Genomic DNA, 15326 nt, shown 5'->3' on the forward strand with positions numbered 1-15326 from the left:
AATGTAGCTACGCACCCCTTGTGTATTCAACCTTTGATTTTGTATATACTACACACGTGAACAACTTATGCTACATGTAATGCAATGCTCAACTTCCTTCTCTTTCATGTGGCTTTTTTTCTTCTAAGAGCATGTGCATTTCTTGAGGATATGCAAAAGAAATGTAGAAGGTGCATATGCTTACTAGATTTTTTTACAAAAGGTATTTACAAATAATCTTTTTTTAAATAAATAGCAAAGTTAAAATAGTGTCCATGATCTATAAAATATTTCAACGTATGAATGTTGTCATTATCAACCTTTTTGTGCTTCAACACTTAAATATCAAACAATCCAAACATGGAAAGTTTCTTATTTTTGTTTTCTAGCCTTGAAGGAGTTGCAAGCTTTAATACTAAAGGCCATTCCATGAAGATGATCTTGTTTGTACCTGATATTAACTAGATCACTATGCTTCATTGACTTCATTCTTGGTGAAGCATCAAAATCCCTTGAAAGTTTGTGAGCTATAGTTTCATGTGATAATGGGTTTTTGGACTAGATCCCTTTGATATAGATTGCTTACTATGAGAAAGAGCTCCTAGCTTTTTAATAAAACACATATGTGGGAATATAGCAAGGTATGCTTCTCCACAAATTAGTGCCTTTCATGTTGGCAAACACCCTTGCTAGCTTTCATGCTGATGATTACATGCTCAAGGATACTTCCTCAAAAAGGTATCACAATTCATGTTATTCAAAACAAATCCATTGTATGGATGTGGAAACAACTCAAAATCATAATCTATTGCTTGCTAAATGGAACCAACTTTATATCTAGTGTCAACACTGGGAGTTTGCCTTCTTCATGCTTTTTGGAACCCTTAACATTGCCCATTGAACTTCTTCCTTAGGGACTTTTCAATGAAGTCATTGTTGATATGTAGATCTTGGATACCCTCTATATGAACCTCTCTAGCATACATGTGTTGCAAGAAAGTGGCTCCTTGCTCGTTAAGGTAGCTTCATGAAGTCCTTATTTATTCTTCTATAGAGACAATAACTAAAAACACCTAGAGCGCCTAAGGTTGTAGATGTTCTTGTCCCACTTGAGAAGGGCAATCTTGAAGTATTATCATTAGGAGTGCCTTTACCTAGGCTATTAAGGTTCCTCCATATCTTGCAACTCAATGCAAATCTAGTGTCCCCCTCATTATCAAAGAAAGTAGATCATCTTGTGTTCTTGATCAAAACTAGTTTGGTGTGCAAATGCAATACCCATCTCCTAGACGTGTATCAATCAAGGGTATGTATGTCATGTCACAACGATTCAAGAATTGTTGTTGGTTCCTCAATCCATTTTTTTCCAACAAATATAATGGATTTTCCCAATAAACTTGTGAAATCGATAGTGCTTTCCATATTAGTAGGGAGTAATACCTCCATTAGTACCAAGGGATGTACTTTGATTTTATTTCTAGGAAAATGGTATCAAAAAACGTATCACAAATAACAATAGGGTTAAGGAGTTAGAAATGTAGTATAGGAACCATGAGTAAGTAAGGGTGCATGAGGGAAGGTAAGATGTGAATGAGCTGAAGGGCAAGGGATGGCCTAACCCTAGTCCACAATGAGGCTATATAAATAGCCTAGAGGTCACTCTCAAAGGTAGAGAGAGTTTCTACTTGTGAGCAACTCATTAAGGAATATTTTCTTCTTGTACTTGAGCGCTCTCTTCCTCTTGTGCACACATCCTTTGGCTCTCACTCTACTTTCCAACATGGTATCAAAGCCATCTCTAATCCAACATCCTCCTTCTAGCTCCACCTTGACCTAAATGCACAAAAACATCTCATTCTTCTCATTTTACTTTCGTCTCCACCATAGCCAGCCTTGACTACTAGTTAATGGAGGACCTAGGGAGAGGAAAGGAGACAATATTTCTATCTGGTTTCTTTTGAAGATCTTTTCTCCTGCTCAGGGTGCAACACCATGGCACAATAAAGCCTAACATTGTCCACAACAAAGGCCGGTATTGTAGCAAACATAGAAACATACGTGGTTTTACAACGCGAAGATCAGCAAGGTTCACTCAGTTGCAGGGGGCACAATCATCCAAGCCACCATAGGCCATTTGTAACCCCCCAAGTGGGCTATCTCCACCTCATAGGGTTTCTAGAAATTCTCACACTAAGCTAAACCCTAATTATGTGTCGTGGCAATCATGAAAGCTTCATTGCAAGCTTTGGGGTTTCCTTAAACCCAATTATTATTTCAACTCTAACAGTGATTTTAATGATTGATTAACCTTCTCCTAAGCTCATTGCAAATCTAGAAGCTTCATCTCAGAGTTGAACACACTTGATGGATATTATTAAGTTCACTGACATATAGTATGAAATCAGTGCTTGTAGCACTAATGCTCCACCTCTCAATCATAATGTACCAAATCGTACACTTAAAGGTGTCATTCAGTCTCTTGTTTGGATGAGAAGAAAAGAAACCAAACAAAAGGCAACACCAACTCAGCATCTACCTCGACAAACCAACTCTTAGTCCATACTATGACTACTAAATGTTCCTTTTGCAATAAAAAGGGACGTATTGTAAGGAATTATTGGAAAAAATACCCCAACAAGACGAAGTGCAAAAAATGTAAACAAATAGGGCATATCACTAGTAAATGTCTCAACTCTCCTAAAGTTCCCAAAGAATTGGACGCCAATTGTCTCCAAAGCACTTGATGACCAACTTTTCTAGTCCCCGTTGTACCATCTTTCCATAAACATTCTAGTAGCTTATTTTATAAAGGCATCCCACTAATTCATTGAGGGGGGGAACCATTTCCATGATGAAGGACAAGGGAAACCCTAATCCTAGCCCACAACAAGGCTATATAAATAGCTTGGAGGTCACTCTCAAAGGTAGAGAGTGTACCATTGTACTTGTGAGCAACTCATTAAGCAGGATTTCCTTCTTGTACTTAGTTCTCTCTCCCTCTTGTGCACCATTGTACTTGTGAGCAACTGATTAAGCAAGATTTCCTTCTTGTACTTAGTTCTCTCTCCCTCTTGTGCACACATCCTTTGGCTCTCTCTACTTTTCAACATAAGTGGCCATTATCCTTCCATGAACCATTAACAATTTTATGGCATGTTTATAGTTCAAATGGTAGAGCCCACAAAATAGTTACAAACTAGATGCTATATGACCAAGTGTTTGGTGATGTTGAATAAGAATACAATATTCAACTTCACAACATATTCACCTCTCCTCTTTTCAACCCACAATTGCATCCATGATGAATGAGGTGAGACTCACTTTCTTTGGCCCTTTTGTGTGCATGCCCTTCAAATATTAGATACACATATACGATCTCAAAGAAATTTTGACAAATATGAGAATCAAAATGAGTTTCTATAAGAAACCACAAAGAAATGTACCACTTTAGTGGAGGATAAGTGAAAGAGTTAGAAGACAAATTAATCTCAACCATGGAGGAAAAGGAAAGCCTAAACCACTAGTATTTAACAAAGCCACATGCATTTGGTATAGAAAGTGAAGGCCGATAAACTATTTCTATAGCACTCCAATGACTAGACAAGAAAATGTAACAGTTCTAGGGCTAGCTCCACAATATAATTTCCATATGTCTCTATGACTACCTACTTTGAGCAATGACCACGATATAGGGTTAGCATCCACCACTATCTACAAGCCCACCAAGTACAAGAATAAAAGATGAGGAAACTCAAAGCTAGCTATAGAGAGCTCACCATAGCTATAGAAAATACTCAAGGATAGCTCCAACCAAACATAGCCCAAGAGGTGGCCCTAACCTAAAGATGAAAAAGGTTGAGTTGGCCTATGAACTCAAAAAGGAATGGATTTTCCTATTGTGAAAGGGAAACCCCTTGAGTCTCCAAGCAAGCCTTCACCTTTTGCCCTTGAATATGACCTCTTCTTATCATCCTTCTTTGAGCAAATCTTTCCTCAATTATTTACCCTTTGCTCCTAAATAACATGGCTCTCTCTCTCTCTCTCTCTCTCTCTCTCTCTCTCTCTCTCTCTCTCTCTCTCTCTCTCTCTCTCTCTCTCTCTCTCTCTCTCTCTCTCTCTTTGTGCGTGCGTGCGTGCGTGCGTGCGTGTGTGTGTGTGTGCGCTCGCGCACTCGTGCATTATCACCTCGTCTTTGTTTACTTTATAAGAACCTTGGTGCTTGAAATTTCAATCTTTATTTGAGCTTCACACACACATCCACACATTCTTACTCACCAAGTTTATCCCTTTCAAAATACTTAATCAAGTGGATCTTCATTATCTCATAATGTTCAAGAAGAGTCCTTCGAATGTTGCCACTCAATTTGTAGTGTCCCTGTCCTTCAATTGTAATGTCCCTTAGCTTTGCAAAATTTTTTAGCCCCTTAACAATTCAATTCCAGACCTCGAATAAATTGCTTTCTAGTCTCCATGTAAATCTCCTGGTTGTTTGTTTTCAATATAATTGGTCCCAAATATATCATAGCAACTCTCGGGTTTTTAAGTGAGTATTGTTAAGTTAATGCATATGATTTGGATCATGCTTTTAAAATTATTAACCTTAGTAAGAAGCTCTTATTTCAAAATTTTAACGATTTAAGGCAAAAAATGATGATGTTGAACAAACCAAAGCAAGAATTGTTGTGTTTCTTGGCCCCCATTGATTCTTTTGCTTGATCAAAAGCTCCAACTACTACTGAGTTATGAGTAGCAAAAAAGTTGGGCTTGGGGATTGTTTTTTTAGTTTTCTGGTCGTGTAGCAAGTAAATTGAGTTGCACATGGCACTTTTTTTAAGCTCATAATTACTATAAAAGGGGCTAACTTTTCTTACTAGACATTGGAAAAGCCTGGTTCTGACATGTGTGGCATGACCCTAAGGCACCTTTGTCAAGACTAGGAATACATGTTGCCAAAGTGCAAAGCTAGTGAGCTAAAACCCCTCTAACTAATGCTTTGTTTCAAAGCTCATAATCTTGAAGCCCAAACCCTCTCCTTGCTCAATTCCTTAGCCAAAACTCTAGCCTTGTAGCTCAAGTGAGAGGTATTACGTTGTGCCCATCCATGAGGTAACATCACTACCTATCAAATCCTACCATGTTGCTAGTGCCACAAAGCATTGATGATATAGTAAACCTCGATATGGAGCCAACTAACACCACCCCACAAATAGAATAATGAATATGCGAATTAATCAAACATCAAGGCCCAAGTTGAAATTAGGGGAAATTTTTTGCTGAGCTTGCTTAGTTGAGTTGCTTTGGAGTAATTGAATTTTAAACGAGCTTTTATACCAAGGTATATATCTAGAGCATCATGCTTTATTATCCATCATCACAAACTATTACAATCAACAAATGTATGACTACATAATAGTAGTTATGCAAGAGAACTTGCAATGTAAGTTGATCTATATAATTGCAATTTAAGGATACAAAAATTGGGGGTGATGCATCACAAAATACAAGCATGGAAATTATCTAAGGCCAAGATAGAGAAAAGGGATTTTGTAATGTAGTCCTATGATGCAAGCAATCTAGATCAACAAATAGGACATATCCCCACAGGAAAGCTTGGGTTGGTGCATGAGCATATCTTCTTTTTCATGAGCTTGGGTTGGTGCATGAGCATATCTTCTTTTTCATGAGCTTGGGTTGGTGCAAGAGCATATCTTCTTTTTCATGTATTCCCAAACTCCTTGTGAAAAAAGTAAAGATGTTTGTACATTAGGTAAGGTTTCTCAAAAGCCTTTCTCTATTCAAAATGAGGGCATATACAATGGCGTGTCAAAGGGTGTTGTCGTGTGTACTACTTGCTTTGGACGTGTAGCAAGTAAATTGAGTTGTGCACTACTTGCTTTGGATGTGTAGCAAGTAAAGTGAGTTGCATGGGGCACTTTTTTTAAGCTCATAATTGTTGGCCCCTTTATCGTGACTAGGAGGACATGTTGCCAAAGTGCAAAGCTAGTGAGCTAATACCCCTCTCGCTAATGCTTTGTTTCAAAGCTCATAATCTTGAAGTCTAAACCCTCTCCTTGCTCAATTCCTTGGTCAAAAATCTAGTCTTGCAACTCGAGTGGGAGGTCTTAAGTTGTGCTCATCCATTGAGGAGGTTATATGTGATGTTTGTGCCTACTTCTACCTTGCACGCAAGAGGGATCCCTGAACTCTACACTATAATTTTTGTCCACATAGTGAGTATATGTAACATCACCTTAATAAAGTCACATCATCTACACCTTTGGGCCACCTTCCTACATTGAGTCATCGAGACTCACATGAACAATTTTCCCCATCAAGAAAGAGGACTATCAAAAACTAGTTCAATACACATTATTTTTTAATATGGAAAGATTCAATCATTGAAGCACCAACCAACGTGTGTAGCTAAGATATAGGTTTTGCCTTAGACTTCAAGGCACAAGTTTCTTTATGCGGATTTTATGTTGAAATCCATGTATCTATATCTTTTGTTTCTAGACACACTTTATTACATATGTTGAAATTCATGTACATATATTCCTTTTTCTAGACACATATATGCAATGGCCTCTACTATTTTTCCATCTTTTATTAATACACACGTATGTCTTCATGCACATATGCAAACATAATTTATTGTTACATATAATATGTAATAAATGAGGTAGGATGACGACTCTGATATCTAAACTCAAGGAGTAGAAATAATATATGTTTGTCCCATATATGTTATAATATATGTCCATATGTGCACACAATAGATTTCATTTGGGTTAGCACTCATTATTACGATAATTATCGAGTTATGACTCATGAGGATGCAAAAACAAGAAGGCATTACCGTATTGACGTGTTTGTGTGCACGGATTACGATGGATATCATATACGTATGAGAAAAGGGCAAAGAAATGTCGATGAAATCCCTCCTCATAAAATTTGTGTGAGTTATCAATGAACTATGTTTAAATCATTATCTTATCTACATCTATCCAAACCCTTGATGCTAGTGTTGTTCCTCGTACTACTACTACTACCTGACCTTAGCAATCATGCACGAAGTTGTTCATTAATAGTTCCTTGTGCAAATTTGCTACTTGGAAGATCCTGAGAGTGCATTGAGCCATGGGGTGGAACCATGTGTGATCGTGGCCAAGATAGTGTGGGGTCATTTTTCTACTCCTCTTGCTGTAAAGATGATGAAGTCTTCTATGGCCTGCCTGCCATGGAATTATTTCTCTACTTCTCTCTTCATAGCTATCACAATGCTTGGCAGTTTTATATGTTATGGAGGAGGGATGGTTTGTGATATGTAGTCTCACACACCACTTTCTCTCACTGTCATGAAGCATGCAAAGAAGGCACGGTTCGCTCACTACAAAACCTTGACCTTGCTAGTGGAGAGTGGATATATGTATGAGAATGAGGAAGAGGCATGAAACACATCCTTATATATTGAATTTGACATGTACTATGTCAAGTGACATGCCTAGAGGAACTAACCTATTTCTCATTTTGTTAAGGCGATTATCCTCATGGTTGCATTCTCAAATAAGGAACATCATTAGCCTATCAAGAGAAGGGATAGAGGTGAGGAAGTTTCACGAGCCCTCTTCAATGCAAAGTAAAATATGTTAGGGGAGCTAAGAAAAAGCCTACCATATGACTATATCAAAGTGGCCAATCAATATCTATGAGGAGAGTGAGAGTGCTCATCACATTTCACAAGTAATATTCATCTTGAAGGGTATAAATATAAATGTGTCCAATGCTCATAAAATATGTTTTGTAGCAACTAATGGGTTTGTTTGTACAAATGGTTACTATCTACTTTTACCGAGGAGAGATACAATCATCAATATGCCTTCTAGATGTTGGCAGTTTGGTCAGCAATGCAAGGAGCTAGGCAGATATTACTTGGATATAGAGAATGACAAGCATGTTACTTTTCATGCCTTACAAGATATTTAGATTGACATAAAAACTCCTCGTGCTTTGTAGGATATTTATAGTCTAGCTTGGGCTAACCTCACAATGGACATAAAATCTTTCCTATTTTATTCCATGGCTTCAAATCTCGCCTAAGCAAGCTCTCCAAAAAATACCTATTGAAATTGGTTTTCTTTGTGTAATTATGAATTAAAGTGAGTTGGACACCACTTAGTCAAAGGATGGTTTTATGGAAAGTATTGTAAATGCATTTTGAATTGTTTATGTAGCATGCTAAAATGTGTGTGAGGCTATTTTTCCTCTTGCATACTTACTTCCTCCCCTTTTTTGGGGGCTAATGAGGGGCATTAGTAAGTCTAGAGGATGCCTAGCATGTCTCTCACACCTTTGAGGATAACTATCACCAAAGAGATTGATGAGCTACCAAAGACATCCTTTTGTGAATAAAGGATGCCTAGCATGTCTCTCACACTTTGGAGGATAATTGTCACCAAAGAGATGGATGAGCTACCAAAGACATCCTTTTGTGAACGAAGCCACTAGCATCCAAGAGAACGAGAGAAACGATTATTAGAGCCAACCCTAATGTGTGATGTCCCTTGGAGGAGAAAAAGTGTTGTGGTGGGTCCAAAGAGGAGAATTGGCCATCTCAATGCCTTGTCAACTATGTAGGATGAGGTGTACAATCCCTTAGGGCATTACCCAATTAAGGACTTTTCAAGGCATCTATCTCATCACAAGCTCTCCCAGCAGTCAACATATCATCCACATAAAGTACCAATACAATAAGGTTGCCATCACTAGCCTTCTTTGTGTAGAGACATGGATCCATATCACTATGTATGTATCCATGTGAATACATGAAAACATCAAGCTTGTGGTACCATTCCCTAGGTGCCTACTTAAGACCATAAAGGCTCTTTCTCAACTTGCATACTAGGTGTTCCCAACATTTTTTCTCAAAGCCCTTAGGCTACTACATATAAATCTCATCGTGTAAGTCCCCATGTAAGAAAACTATATTTACATCCATTTGATAAGAGTCCATATCTAATTGTGCAACCAAAGCTAGTATTAAGCATAGGGTAGTCATCTTGACCATAGGAGAGAAAACCTCATCAAAGTCAACACCATGCTCTTACTTAAAACCCTTTGCAACCAATCTAGACTTATATGTTGGCTTAAGGTGGCCACGGTTACTCTTTAACGTGTACACCCATGAACCAAATCCCATGTATAATTTTTCTGCAATGAGTTATACTCTAACTAAATGTCCCTCTCCCAAGAGTAACTATCACCTCTGCACATGGACTCGTCATAAGTAAGAGACTCACTAATATTTTTCACCATAACATAGTCCATGGAGGGCCCAAATTGATCAAGTTGATGTCTATCTATGTAGTAAATCATCGCAAAACAAGCTATGGACCTATACATCCCATGGGCCAGTAGAACATTAGCTGCAAAAACTATCTAGCCAATTGTATGGTAACATGAGGCTCCTCTTGAAATATCACTTTGTGTACCTCAACTGCCTACTCAAGCTACTTATGCATCTTCTCCTCACATGAAAAACAACATCATGGCTACGGATGACCTTCCTAGCCTCTAGATCCCATAGGCGATATCCCATCTCACCTAAATCCCCATAACCAAGAATGATGTATTTCATTGATTTAGTATCCAACTTATTGCATTTGTCCTTGGAAACATGGCAAAAAGCCTCACATCCAAAGACACGCAAAATGAGTATATAATGGAGGTTTTCCAAGACGGTATATACCTTCTTTGCAACCTAACAACCAATAGCAATGCATAGGAAACTGTTTATCAAGTGTATGGCAATAGTAACTACCTTAGGCCAAAAATGTTGCATTAAGCCTACTTGGCAAAGCATATATGGACTCTTTCTTGAATCATCCTATTCATGCGCTTTGCAATACTATTCTAGGGTGGGCTGTAAAGGATTAACTTGATGCTTAATCATCACAAAATCGCTCAAATGCTTTAGATACATACTCACACCCTCCCCTTCCCCCCCTTCATTTGACCTTAGGTATTTAAACCTATACCCAGATTGGTTCTCAACAAGAGCAAGCTAATGTTGAATGGTAGCTAAAGCATCCAATTTCTACTTTATGGGATATGTCTAGATCTTATGAGAATAATCATCAATGAAAGTCACAAAGTACTTCACGCCACCTAGTGATTGACAAGGCATGGGACCACATACATAAGAATAAACAAGAGCCAAAGACTCGCCCATGTGTGCAATGCTAGACTTCGTATGAGTACTACATGTTTGCCTGCCATAAGACAATGATCACATGAATCAAAACATTTTTAGCAAGGGGTAAAAGATACTACAAATGAAAAAACATTTTCGATTCTTTTAAGGACATGTGCCCAAGGCAATGATGCCATAAAGATATACGCAGTATATTAGCCATAGCCAAAACATGATCCATAGATCCAGATACAAGCAAGAGATAAAGGCTGCTATCCTTGCACCTCGAGCAAAGACAAGATTCCCACATAAAGATTTAATCTTCCATGCGGAATCACCAAAAGATACTTGATATCCTACATCATCCAACTCTCTAGTAGAAAGCAAGCTTTTAATAAAAAAACTAAAACATGGCATACATCATACAAACAAAAGTGTTGCCTAAAGTAAATTAAAGTCTAACATCACCAATGCCAATAATATCTAATGCCAAGTCATTTCCTAATCTCATAGAACCTATCATGCTACGATATCTATAAATGAAACCAATCCTTATGCAGAGTAACATGAAAGGAGTGAATCAAGCAGCCAACATTGAGAAAAAGTGAAGAAGGCATCAGCCAACTGACTAACATCAAGAGAAGAAACTGCCAAGATGTTATCATCATCAGACTCAGGCCCCAAGGCATTTATCTCCTCAATCTTCACACTGGACTTACTAGAAATAATGCTACGATCATTTGACTTATCCTAAACTTTGCCCATGCCTTTCTCCTTGCACTTATCATCGTGTATCTTATGGCACTGTGGCGGCCTAATGTAACCTTGCTTCCAACAACAATAATAATATGTATGAGAGGCCTTATGACCACAAGACTTACTACGAGACTGCCCATGAGACTAAGACCTCTGTGAGTCTCTACCATAACAATCATTACCGCTCTTACCATCATATCTGCCCCTAACAATCAATGCAAAAGAAGTACATGCTACATCCACATTCTTTCTATTTATCTTATCTACAAGTAAGGCACCCTCAACATCTTGGAGTTTCAAACCATGCTTAGGCCTATTAGCATACATGGTAGTACGGAAAGTGTCCCATGACTCAAGAAGTATCACAAGAAGCAAGAACAAGGGAGGAAGATTATCCTTAAACTCAATGCCATCAACGTGCCATCTTTCCCAATTCTAGTGTATAAGCAGTGGCTTGTCTCACTTCTTTTGTAGCCATGAGACTATATAAAGACATCAAACTTATTGAGCCATTCCCATGGGGCCTGCTATAATCCATAAAGACTCTTTTTGAGCTTCCAAACATGTTCCATAAAATCTTGATGACTGCTACAGATCTCATCATTAAGGTCACTATGCAAACATGTCTTGACATCCAATTATGCAAGGTCCATGTCATCCTTAGCTACCAAGGCAAGCACAATGCTGCAAAGAGTGGTCGATTTCTCCCACAAGTGAAAAGTTCTCATGAAATGCCACACCTTTTTCTTGTCTAAAATCTTTGGCTACTAACCTTGCCTTGTACTTCGGTTTAGCATCACTTGTAACCTTCAACTTGTAGATCCACTTGGATGGCAAAGCATTTTTTCCCTTTGGCAAAGGAACTCCCAAGTCGGATTCTTCATAATGGAATCCATTTCAAACTGCATACCTAGCTCACACTTATGTATCATCACAAGTCATAGCCTCTTTATAATAAGTTGGCTGCCCAAAATTTGTCAATGTCCCATAGTCAACCCCATGCTGAAATATCTTAAGGGGATGCATGATACAAGTAGATCTATGTAGCACAATGGGTTGACTTGGAGTGGGAATTCTAGAGCCTCCAGCTCGTAGTTGAAGCATCACTTATGCCTACTTTCTATACACTTGGTGCACTAGCAATTACCCTAACTGGCAAAATAATAGGTGGCACTACGTCCAGGAAAGTAACATTCCTTATTTTCACTTCCTTAAAAGGCGGCTTGTGCATCATTTTCTCATTGAAAGTCACAGCATTACTACAAATAATCTTTCTACCTTCTAGATCCCAAGGTGATAATCCATTTTGCCAGTATGTCCATCACCCAAAAAGATGCATTTAGTAGATTTTAGCTTTAACTTGCTACAGTATACACACATAAGCTTCCCAAATACTCTCAAGTGATCATAAGAGGGCTTCCAACCATGCCTCTTCTAGAATGCCACCATCCAAAGTAGTATTAGGTGGCCTATTTTTATCATGTATAGCAAGCGCCATAGCCTCAGCCCAAAATCCTTGAGTAAGACTAGCATTAGATAATAGACTAAGAATCCATTTGTTTATCATCCTATTCATATGTTTTGCAATACCATTGTGGAGAGGATTACCTAGGTGTAGTGAGTTCCGTTTTTATCCCACCTTGAGCTTTTTAAAAACTTGCTTATCCACTACTAGTTTATCTAGTCGATCCATGTTGTCAAACTCAACTTGCATACCTGTTCTCCATGCTAGATTTGCAAATGCTTCTTCCAAATTAGCTAGCTCATTTATTTCTTCTATAATCTTCGTCATCAAGACTATATTGACTATGTGAATGTATCTCACGTTGCTCCTCTATTCTCTAAGACCTCCTTGGTCCATCTAGCTTTTCCTCAATATTGTAGACATAAGACTATTTTGAATATATAGCTACTTCACCCATCAAGTCAATTGCTTGTTTAGTGTCATGATGGTAGGTTGGTGAACTTTCTCCTCACCCATTGAAAGATGATACTTCCTCCTCCTTAACAATAGGGATAGCTCTTGGGACACATTCATAGTGGACTACTTCTTTGCTTGATGATAAAGTGTAAGAACACACATTTTCATCCTCCACTATATGTGACTACTCCTCAAACCACATCCCAACTTGGTATGATCTTCTTTGCCTCTTGATCATATAATTTGTAATCCTTTTAATCATCACTATAACCCAAGAAGATACATTTTGTGCTTTTTGGATTGACAAAACTTTTTGAACTTGTGAGAGACATATTTTTCACTATTATCAATTTTGAGATACTTAAAGTCTCTTGTCATACTAATTTTCTTCAACTCTCAAATTTTTTTTAAAACAAGACATAGCCTCATCTTTCATGCCCATAGCGAAAGCCCACACTTTCCTAGTTGCATTGTCAATGAATGTGATAAAAGAGGATACTCCCCTATAGACTTTGTAGGCACATGCCCACATATATCATTGTGCACTAAGTCAAGGAGCTCACTCCTTTTGTTTAAGTTTCTCTAATGGGCTGAATGTGCATGATTTCCATATATACAAAAATCATGAGTGTGTTTAGAAATGTGGGGAAGATGGAGTCAAAGCAGAAGTTATGATGGAGAAAAGTGAAGAGGGCACATGGTAATGAAAAATAGTGACATGCATAAAGCTTTGTAAAATGAACTCACGCTTTCTTCATCTACTCTACCTCTTTAAATATGCAATAATAGTATTTTAAATCATCCTTTGCTTATAAGATACAACACCTATATGCAATAAGTACATTGTACTTCTTTAATGTAGTAAGTACATTGTAAAGCATCCTTTGCTTATGGTGTACAACACACATATTCCATAGTTGCCACATTTTAAAATTCTTATATCCTCACATAACATTGGAGCTTGAGGGGCACCACAATTTCTAGCAAACACTGCATGGGAATAAGAGAGACATGGAAAATGATTAAAACTTCTTAGACTATGAGAATCATTTACAAAGGTAAGATAAAGTGTATTTTGCTACTAGTCATGCTACTCCATAGTGCCAAGGCTTGTTATGCTTGTGCAAGTAGGCTTCAATCAAGGTGGAATGGATGTTAAGGTTTTTTCTAATCTTTATTCTAATCCATCAACATCCATTGCAAAACATATGAATATGTTAAGGTTTCGTGTTATTTGATCCAAGAGGAGATTTCCCATGTAGAGGCAAGTGCCTTGGCCCCTTCATTATTTATCATTAATCCACCAAGATATTGCCACTTAATTTGGAATATTTTTCCTAAACTTTTTTGTCTCTCAAAATAACCACAAAAAGAGCTAAATCAAGTAACGTAAGAATCCAGAATCTATGGTAGGATAATTGGCCCAATAAGGTTCATAAAACAGACTCAGTGTGCATTGCCATTGTTTTGCCTCAACATTGTGCTCTTATGTTAGCCATCCTACCTCTCCTTATCACTCCCAACATGTCATAAGATGTCTCTCCTCCCTCATAATCACTGTCATCATTGTTATTATCATATGCCATTATTCACACTACCATGGATTACCACCTTTCATAGCACCTAAAGACATGGCTAGCTAGTCTTACGTTGTAGGAATCCATGGGTCCTAACTTGGTTGGAGGCATGGTCTTCCGTCGTTCCCTTGGCGATCCCATGTTCTTTCCTGGTTGAGCCTTGCTTCTTCAACCACATGGAGGCTTCCCATCTCAAGGTCAAACTTCAAGCACCCATCGATGCTACCATGGTGATTCCTTTGATGCAACTCTTCTAATCGAGGTACCTTCGCTTTATCTCCTTCAACATTAGATTCTCAACACCTTAGTTGACTTTAGCTCCTCCAGCATCATCCATGGTTTGAAAGGGTTTCTTCCATGCTTTATTACATTATTCTTACATTGTAAAAAGGGCTCTTGAGCAAGTGAACAATTCCCCTTGGCAACATCTAAGTGAAGCCCTAACACATGAGTATGCCCCTTTATGCAATCCCTTTGCATTAGCATCGTGTTATGTGATTAGGAAAACTTGAACAAATAAAAATTTGCATTGCAAGCATCCCTCCAAGAAAAAGCACACATATTTGTATATCATGTTCCCCTTTTAGCTCATTGAAGGGAGGATCATGACCTTTGATTTCCCACCCTAAGATCTCGGGCAACCACCACACTCCTTGTGGCATTTACCATCTATCTCATCATACTTTTACATTGAAATCCTTGACAATAATTTCGAACTTTGATTTCACTTAAAGATGAAAACATTTAGAAAGGACAATTAAAAAGTATAGGATCCATAAGAGTATTCATTACCTTTGCAATCATTGTAAGAACTTGATAAAAGTACAAGATCCATTGGAGTATTCATTGCCTTTGCAATCATTGCAAGGCCTTGGATAGTCAATTGTGCCACCTTGGTCCA

This window comes from Lygodium microphyllum, chromosome 5, assembly GCF_053477565.2.
Source record: "Lygodium microphyllum isolate KBCC chromosome 5, Lygodium_microphyllum_v1.1.10, whole genome shotgun sequence".
Classification (NCBI taxonomy): Eukaryota; Viridiplantae; Streptophyta; class Polypodiopsida; order Schizaeales; family Lygodiaceae; genus Lygodium; species Lygodium microphyllum.